The following is a 9194-nucleotide window of genomic DNA, read 5'->3' on the forward strand; positions in this document are numbered from 1 at the left end:
AGGAGGCAACCAATCGATGTATTTCTCTCACATCGATATTTCTCTCAGTCCTTCCCTCTCTCTTCCACTCTAAAATTCAATGGAAAAATATCCTTGAGAAAGGGTTAAAAAAATAAGAATAAAGGAAGGAAGGAAAGATTGAAAGAAGAAAGGTTGAGTGTAGCAGAAATAACACACTCTAAGCAATACAACTTGGATATTGACTCTTAGAGATGCTTCTGGACAAAAACGTCATAGAAATTCTAGCTTTTTTCACAAAAGATTTATATGTTTGTACTTCCTTCACTTAAAGAATAATCTAAGATGAGCAATGCCAATGATAAAAATAAATATAAAAATAAATAAAATGAATAATGTACTTACTTAAAAACCAAATTTTGGAGAAATACTTAACTTCACATGATAATTGTGTGAGAAAATTCTAGTAATTCTAATTGTATAACTCATTTTTAATAAGAATATATACATATAGACTATGTGTTATTGTGGATGAGTATGTATATTGCATATATAGGGTTATTATTATTATTCAATATATTTTTATTGATTTTAGAGAGGAAGAGAGATGGAGAGGAAGGTAGAAACATCAATGATGAGAGAGAATAATTGATCAGCTGCCTCCTGCATGTCCCCCACTGGGGATCCAGTGGGCAACCTGGGCATGTGCCCTGCCTAGGAATGGAACTGTGATGTCCTAGCTCATAGTTTGACACTGAACCACTGAACCACACAGGCTGGGATATTTTTTTCTCTGTAATTTTTTTTTATACTAGTCACTTCTCTAGTATGGCATTTTATGTATCCTGCTTTTGTTTTTAATCTTTAGTAAAATCTTGAACATTATTTAGCTATAATGCAAAATATTTTACAATGTAGAGGGCCTTATGTAATACAAAGTAGTAAGTCAAATTTGAAGAATAGCCATTGGGCAAAAACAAGTCACAACTGTTTTCTGTCAAAAAACGTAAGTGACCATTTCGTGGACGCCAGGAAGGTGAGGGGACCTGTGGAGCCAGGCGGAGGGGAGCTGAAGAGCCTGAGGTGGGTGTGTGGATGTCAGCTGCAGCATTCCTAACTCAAGATCTCGAAGTGCATCGTGATTCCTGTCCATTGGATTGTAAGGTTTATGTAGGCAATCTTGGAAACAACGGTAACAAGACTGAATTGGAACGAGCCTTTGGCTATTATAGACCACTCCGAAGTGTATGGGTTGCTAGAAACCCTCCGGGCTTTGTTTTTGTTGAATTTGAAGATCCCCGAGATGCAGCTTAGAGCTACCCTAGATGGGAGGACACTATGTGGCTACCGAGTAAGAGTGGAACTGTCAAATGGCAAAAAGAGAAGTCGAAATCAAGGCCCACCTCCCTCTTGGGGTCGTGGCCCTCCAGATGATAACCAGCGAAGGAGTCCTCCACCTCGCCCCAAATCTACAAGAAGGAGAAGCTTCTCCCGTAGCGGAGCAGCTCCCTTTCTAGAGTTAGGAGAAGAGAGATCATAAGCCGTCCTGATCCTTCTCTAGGTCTCATAGCCAATCTAGGTCAAATGAGAGGAAAGAGACCAGTTTTGCAAGACGAGTGGCGTACAGGAAACAACTTCATTTGACAGGAGTATGTACAGAAAATTCAAGTTTTGTTTGAGACTTCATAAGCTTGGTGCATTTTTAAGATGTTTTAGCTGTTCACACGTGTTTGTCTTGGAATAGTGACACATAAAGATGTAATTCTCTATGGTTTGAAATGGATCATAGGAGGCATGTAATATCAAGAATTGTTACTTTATAATGTTCCCTTAAGCAAAATTGGATTTGCTTTGAACTTCAGTCTTGCATAGACTGATAATAAACCTCTTAACTTCTGTCCAGCTAAAGTGTGATATTGAATATTGTGGAAACAAAACTGGTAAAATTGAAGATTTTCCGTAGCTGGGATGGAATATGGAGCTGTAGTTGAACAAGCAGTCTTCAAAAGCTGCTATGAACACAAGCCAGAAGCTAAAAATTAAAGCTGGGCCCTTAAATTAGATTAGGGTTTTGAAAAAAAATCCAGCCAGCCTTTACACTGAGCTGATATTGTCCAGTTAATGTAACATCTAAGAAGTTTTAAGAAAGTCAGTTTACTTTCTTTGCTTTAGGTCATAAATTTCTTGTGATTGCTGTATGTGAATACATAGCTCTTTGTAACATTCTTCACTTGGAAGATTGAGACTCTTCAAGATACCAGTGTCCTGCCAGTCTAAGGGTACATCATAGAGCTGAACTTTGAGTTATTGTCCAATTTTTTTTAAATACATTTTATTGATTTTTTATAGAGAGGAAGGAAGAGGGATAGAGTTAGAAACATCGATGAGAGAGAAACATCGATCAGCTGCCTCCTGCACACCCCTTACTGGGGATGTGCCCGCAACCAAGGTACATGCCCTTGACCAGAATCAAACCTGAGACCCTTCAGTCCACAGGCCGACGCTCTCTCCATTGAGCCAAACTGGTTAGGGCCAAAATTTTTTTTCATGCTGTCAATTGTAATACGTTTTGTAAGAATCCTTGGGATTAAAGTTTTGGTTACAAATTGTTAAAAAAAAATGACGGGTGTACTAGTGTTTCCCCTTTTCTTATATGACTGTATTATAAATGCTCAAGGTATATGTGTTTTAAATAATCTAATGTCATTTTTACAAATAATATATTTCACAATAGCTAACAATGAATCCAAGAACTAAAACTAAAAAGTAAACAACATAGCTTTATTATCCTGCTGTTTCCTGGTCACCATCATGGAATGTGGGCATCAAAACCAAGTATAATTGATATGAAATGTTCTTATACTTACCGTATTCAGCAGTCTCTATAGTAACCTGACTAATCTTGTTTGTAAATCTTCAAAAGTGTTTAAAATTCTTTCTTCTATAAACCAGAAATTATGATGTTATCACCAATTTAAGCATTTTTGGATCTTATTATGGATCTCTTATTTCTCTAGGACTTTTATTTACCTCACAAATTGGCTTTGCTCCCTGTGACTCACTGTTTATTTTCCCATTATTTTATGCATTAAGTTCTAAACCCAACATTATAACAAATGTTATTATGAGCCCTGCAGCACTGAAGATCAATTATCATGTTTTAACTGTTATTATTGGACTAATTTCAACTGTCCTCTGGGTACAAACAAATTAAGATTTTAAAATATGCTACTTTCTTTCAATAGCAGATGTTTTGAGGCTGCCAGCTGTATAGTAGTTGCTCTACTGAAAGTAGTATGCAAAATAAATATAATATACATTATTATAGTGCTTTTTCTATTGTTAAGTTGTTGCAATAAAAAAAATAGAGTTAGCCCTATCTGGTTTGGCTCAATGGATAGAGCCTCAGCCTGTGAATTGAAGGGTCCTGGGTTTGATTCTGGGCAAGGGCATATGCCTGGGTTGCGGGCTCAATCCCCAGTAGGGGGCGTGCAGGAGGCAGCCAATCAATGATCTCTCTCAACATTGATGTTTCAATCTCTCTCTCTTTCTCCCTTCCTCTCTCTGAAATCAATAAAAATATTTTAAAAAAATAGAGTTGGGTGGAGCGGGGAGGGGTGCAGAAGAAAAATATTTTAAAAATTTTAAAAATAGAGTTAATTTAATAAAGAACTATGAACATGCAAAACATCAGCTGATGGCATAAGGGTTATAAAACAGTTATACTGGGAATGGTAAATTTGGGAATGGAATATGGATAGATAGATAGATAGATGATAGATGGAGATGAATGAGATAGATGCACATGCACATAAATACATATAGTAGTTTTCTGATAAGAAAAATAATTATGATCATGTGGACGAAAGGGGCCACATGCTGACCTGACAAGCTCAGGAGAGGCCTGCATGGCAGTTTTGCAGACTCGGAGACCTAAAGTAACCACAAAGGATGGTCTGAAATTAAACCTTAACTAAAAGCAGTTATGGTGGGCAGTTACGTCCTAGGTCAGTATCTTCACTGACTAGGTCAACCTTTACCTTAACTGAGCCCATCTGTCTTTTTGCATCTATGATAACATATCCTTGGGATTTCTGGGTAACTTGTGACTTCCCTTTTTATGGAGCCCCTGGGGCACAGCCAGGTGTGCTGGGCCCAGGACAGATACCACAAATTCCTTCATCATCATGTTAATTGTTCCTGCACCCACCTAAGTATGTGTCTATCATTTTACTTTTTATCCAATCCCAGGGGTTTCCCTGCTTTGCTTCCACCTCCTTAAATCTGTCTTCAATGAATTTCATGTAACCCACCTATGTTCCTCCTTTGATTGGAATGTAGAAATATGGATGTAACCCTGCCATTCTCCAGAGCACTATCTCAGTTCGTGGAGGTTCTGCTTCCCGGCATATGTTGACAGTTTGGCTCAAATAAACTCACAAAAATTCTTTACAGGTTTCAATGGTTTTTTTACGTTAACAATCGTAATGATATAAAAGGTGACTGATGCTACTTTATTTAAACAGAGCTTGTGTCATCCAAAAGTAAAATAGAAAGAGTCACACTAGCAGGAATGGGAAAATATGACCTAATATAGAAATAGAACTGTGAGTTTTGAAAACACTCATAGAGTTTAAGGGCAATATACAGGAAAAACTGGGGATAGATTATTTGTTGTGGTATAAAAGTGACATATTTGTTATGCCCAGATTTCAAGATCCCCAAAGGCCCACCAGGGAGCCAGCCGAGTCTGATGCAAAAGCAAAGAGTCTTTATTCGAGCTAGCTTGGCTCCCCGACCACACTCACCGACACAACGGCAAGCCAAGTGGCAGCGAGAACTCTGTGTGGAGAGAGGTTTTATAGCAGGGTTGGAGTAAGGGGAGGAGAAAGGACTGTGGGCCCTGCCGATTGGCCAGGCGTAAGTCGGTGTCTTGTTACACAGGATGTGGTCATATCTATGGCGCACACTTCCCTTGATTGTCATTGGTTAGTTTAAAGAAGTCTTGGGTGTGGCTAGCAGAGGCTTAGGCTTCCGGGAAGAAGCTCCTTGCCGAGCACATGGCTGCCCAAAAATGGAGGATCCAGGGTAAGATTGAGGGCGTAGCCCTTACCTTGGGGCAAGATGGAGGGCGTAGCCCTTACCCTGGGGCAAGATGGAGGGCATAGCCCTTGCCCTTTCATATTTTAAGATGAATTCAGTTCTTATTTAAATAATAGTGCATTTGCCCATAAATATGACAGTTATCAAATATTTATCAAGAACCAGCTGCTGAGGTGTTATCCTGCATCTACAAGCTTTCAGGAATCTGGAAAAGGGGCTGTGCATAAATGGATTAAAGAGACTAGACAAGAAATATGAATTTGGAAGGCAGTTTGGCGCAGGCCAGATGGAAACTTAGCGGTAGTGACTAAGCTCCTCCAATAGCCACACTCAGGGCGTTTTATTCACACATTTTGCCCTCTAGCAAAGCAGATACACATATCAAAGGTAAGGCCTGGTAAACAATAAAAAGATTATCAGGTTGGGGAACTGCCTTCAGCTGTTCCCGCAGCAGGTAATAACATGCAGATTTTCAGCCCTGCTGAAGGTGTCCATCAACCTTTTGATGGATCTCCTGCATTTATTATACTAACTACTGTTCCTAGCCTCCAGCAACCAGCTATGGACAACTATAGGCACTATAGGCACTAAGATCTGTGGTTACAGTGATTAGCAAAGCCACAAGGCTTCTGTTGAAATGCAACTTATAGACTATTGTGGAGAGACAGATAATTTTTAAGAATACACTGAAAGTATAGTAGATGGTGTTTAAATAAAAATTCAAAAGGGGTTATTTATAGTGGTTCATCTCTAATAAGGTGACATTTGAGCAAAACATAAATGAAGTTAGGTAGCAAGTGTGTAGACATCTGGCAGGTGTAAAGGGGAAAGATCCTGTCTGGAACATGTTTTGAATTTTTAAGAAGCAAAAAGAGGGTCATTAATATTTTATTTTAATCTTGCTAAGAAAGGAAAAGGTCAGAGAATGAGTGTGAGCAGGATCATGTAGTACTTTGTAGGCCACTGAAAGAACTTTGGATTTTATTCTGAGATGTAAAGATATTTGTGCTTCTGAGTATAGGAGTGGTGTCACCGAATTTGTCATTTAAATAAAGCACTCTGGATGACTTGTTGAGAATAACCTGGTATAAGAGCAAGGTTGATGGAGATATACCAGGAAGGAAACAATTGAATGGTTTGGATTTGAGGGGAAGGGCACAGCTAGTGAGATGTGGTCAGATTCTGAATATACTTCAAACTGAAGGTGCAATTTTGCTAATGAATTGCTTGTCTGTGTGTATGAGCATGAAAAGTTCAGAAAAAATAGAGCCTAGAGATTATTTGGAAACCATTATAATATTTGAAACCATTGCATTGTATTAAAAAATAACATTCATAGAGTTCAGGGTATAGACATAATTGTAGACATTTATCCGTGTTAAGTATTGTGGTAGCTATTGAAGATATTCTGAGAATTACTTTTAAACTCCTATCTGAGTTATATAAGGATACATCTATTTAAAAAAATGAGGTTACTGTATTAGAGTGGAAACAACAGATAATAATGGGCTAGCCCAGTGGTCGACAAACTCATTAGTCAACAGAGCCAAATATCAACAGTACAACAATTGAAATTTCTTTTGAGAGCCAAATTTTTTAAACCTAAACTATATAGGTAGGTACATTGTTATTAACTTAATTAGGGTACTCCTAAGCTGGCCTTTTCTAAAAACATCCTCAATCTGATTGAGGTATGTTCGCTGAGGTAGACCCCTTCCAACTCTCCCATCCACGCTCGTCTTGTATACTTGTTTCGATAGAACAGTGTGGATGGGAGAGTTGGAAGGGGTCGACCTCAGTGAACGTGCCTCAAAACAATGTACCTCCCCCGCGCTGAGTATCCCGCGGCCCGCCTGCGCCGCGTCTCCCCGCAACAGACCGACACCCCCCACTTCTTCTAACGCCACTTCTTCAAAATACACTCGCCCAGGCTGAAAACTGACTTCTGTGCATGGGCCACGAAGTTGCAATCCCACTGTACGTGTGCACCCGCACGTGATATTTTGTGGAAGAGCCACACTCAAGGGGCCAAAGAGCCGCATGTGGCTCGTGAGTCATGGTTTGCTGACCACTGGGCTAGGGTGAATCCCTATGTATGCTAGTTAGTTATTTGATGCCAGTAATATTACCTAATCTCTTGCTTTAGTGTTCCTATTTGGAGATTGGGGCGACATTAATATACATTTCATACATTATATACAATTTAAGTAATATAAATAAAATTTATATTACAAATGGAAAATATATACTTTTTTCTTTAATAACAAAAATATATGCGAAGTGTAATGTGTCAAATCACCACCGCAGGTATTAAAAGAGTCTTGTTTTCTAAGGAAGGAGAGGTTTTTTGAATAGATTGAACTTAAAGGTAGCCTTGACATGTTGGAAAAGAATGTATGTCAAGCTTCAACTTGATAGATGCAAAGCACAAATCTTGTTCAAAGAAACATCATTTATGTTTTCTATTTTTAATTTATCCAGTACTTGTATATTTATCTTGTGGATGAAAGGGGCCACATACTAACCTGACAAGCTCAGGGAAGGCCTGCATGGCAGTCTTGCAAACTCAGAGACCTAAAGTAACCACAAAGGATGGTCTGAAATTAAACTTTAACTAAAAGCAGTTATGGTGGGTAGTTACATCCTAAGCCAGTATCTTCACTGACAAGGTCAACCTTTACCTTAACTGAGCCTATCTGTCTTTTTGCATCTATGATAACATACCCTTGAAATGTCTGGGTAATTTGTAATTTCCCTTTTTCTGGACCCCGTGGAGCACAACCTAATGTGCTGGGCACCAGGTCAGATACCACAAATTCCTTCATTATCATGTTAATTGTTCCTGCACCCACCTAAGTTTGTGTTCATCATTTTACTTTTTATGCAATCCCAGGGGTTTCCCTGCTTTGCTTTCTCCTGCCTCTCTAGTCTATCACCAATGGATTTCATGTAACCCACCTACGTCCCTTTCCTTTGATTGCAATGTATAAATACAGATGTAACCTGCCATTCTCCAGAGCATTATCTCAATTTGTTGAGGTGCTGCTTCCTGGCATATGTTGACAGTTTGGCTCAAATAAACTCACAAAAATTCTTTACAGGTTTCAATGGTTTTTTACATTAACAATCTTATTTTATATATTCACCTCAAAATTTTTTTTAAAAAGTTAACAGCTCATATAACCAGAGTACAATGGTCAAAACCAGGCAATCAACATTGGTACATAATTTTTAATGAAACTACAGACTTTAATGATTATGTAGAAGGGTGGGCACAGATGCTTAGTAAATTAATAACCAAGGTTTTACTTAGGAACTTTGCTAATTGCTATGCTATTTTTTCATCATCAAACCCACTCTTCTTAAACTAGTTTGTGATGCTGGTGCTGAGACCCTGAAATCCACATGTTTGCTGTTACAGCAGGTTCCTTTTAAAACTATCCATAGTGGGGGGTAAAGGATGTGAATGGAGGTTGCCAAGGTCGAGTCATTCATGTCATGTCAGGGGAACTAAAATGCCAGGGGCCATGAAGAAGTTTGTCTTCTGTGTTCCAACCAGCACTTTCTCCCTCTATACAAAAAAGGGGCTACACATTAAACATGACAAGCTCAGGGGAGGCCTACACGGTGGCCTTACAAACACAGAGACTAAAAGTAACCACATAGGATGGTCTGAAATTAAAACTTCCTAATGAAAGTTGGGCCTTGGTGGGTTGTCAAGGACAAAGGTCAATCTTTACCTTCACTGAGCCTGTCTATTGTCTTTTTGCATCTAGGATAACATACCTTTGGAATGTCAGGGTAATTTCCTTTCTTTTCTGGGCTCCTCAGGGCACCAGAGCAGAGATCACAAATCCACACATTGTTACTGTCATCTTGTTAATTGTTGACTGTTATCTATCCTATACCCATAAATGTGAAGAAGTATGTATCTATTTGTTTCACTTTTTATCCAAACTCAGTGATTTCCCCTTTGCTTTCTCCCGTCTCCCTAACCTATCACCAATGAATTGCATGTAACCCCCTTACACCTTCCCCTTTGATTCTCATGTATAAAATAAGTGGTAAAACTAACATTTTCGGGAGCAAAATATCAACAGTTGTGATTTTGCTTCCTAGCAATTGTCATCAGT

General features: G+C 38.8%; 1 pseudogene; it reads left to right on the forward strand.

The window, feature by feature from the left end:
- Nucleotides 1-1053: 1053 nt before the first annotated feature.
- On the forward strand, nucleotides 1054-1637 carry LOC102245809 (annotated as a pseudogene).
- The last annotated feature ends 7557 nt before the right edge of the window (nucleotides 1638-9194 follow it).

Source organism: Myotis brandtii, unplaced genomic scaffold (genome assembly GCF_000412655.1).
Source record: "Myotis brandtii unplaced genomic scaffold, ASM41265v1 scaffold204, whole genome shotgun sequence".
In the NCBI taxonomy this organism is placed as follows: Eukaryota; Metazoa; Chordata; class Mammalia; order Chiroptera; family Vespertilionidae; genus Myotis; species Myotis brandtii.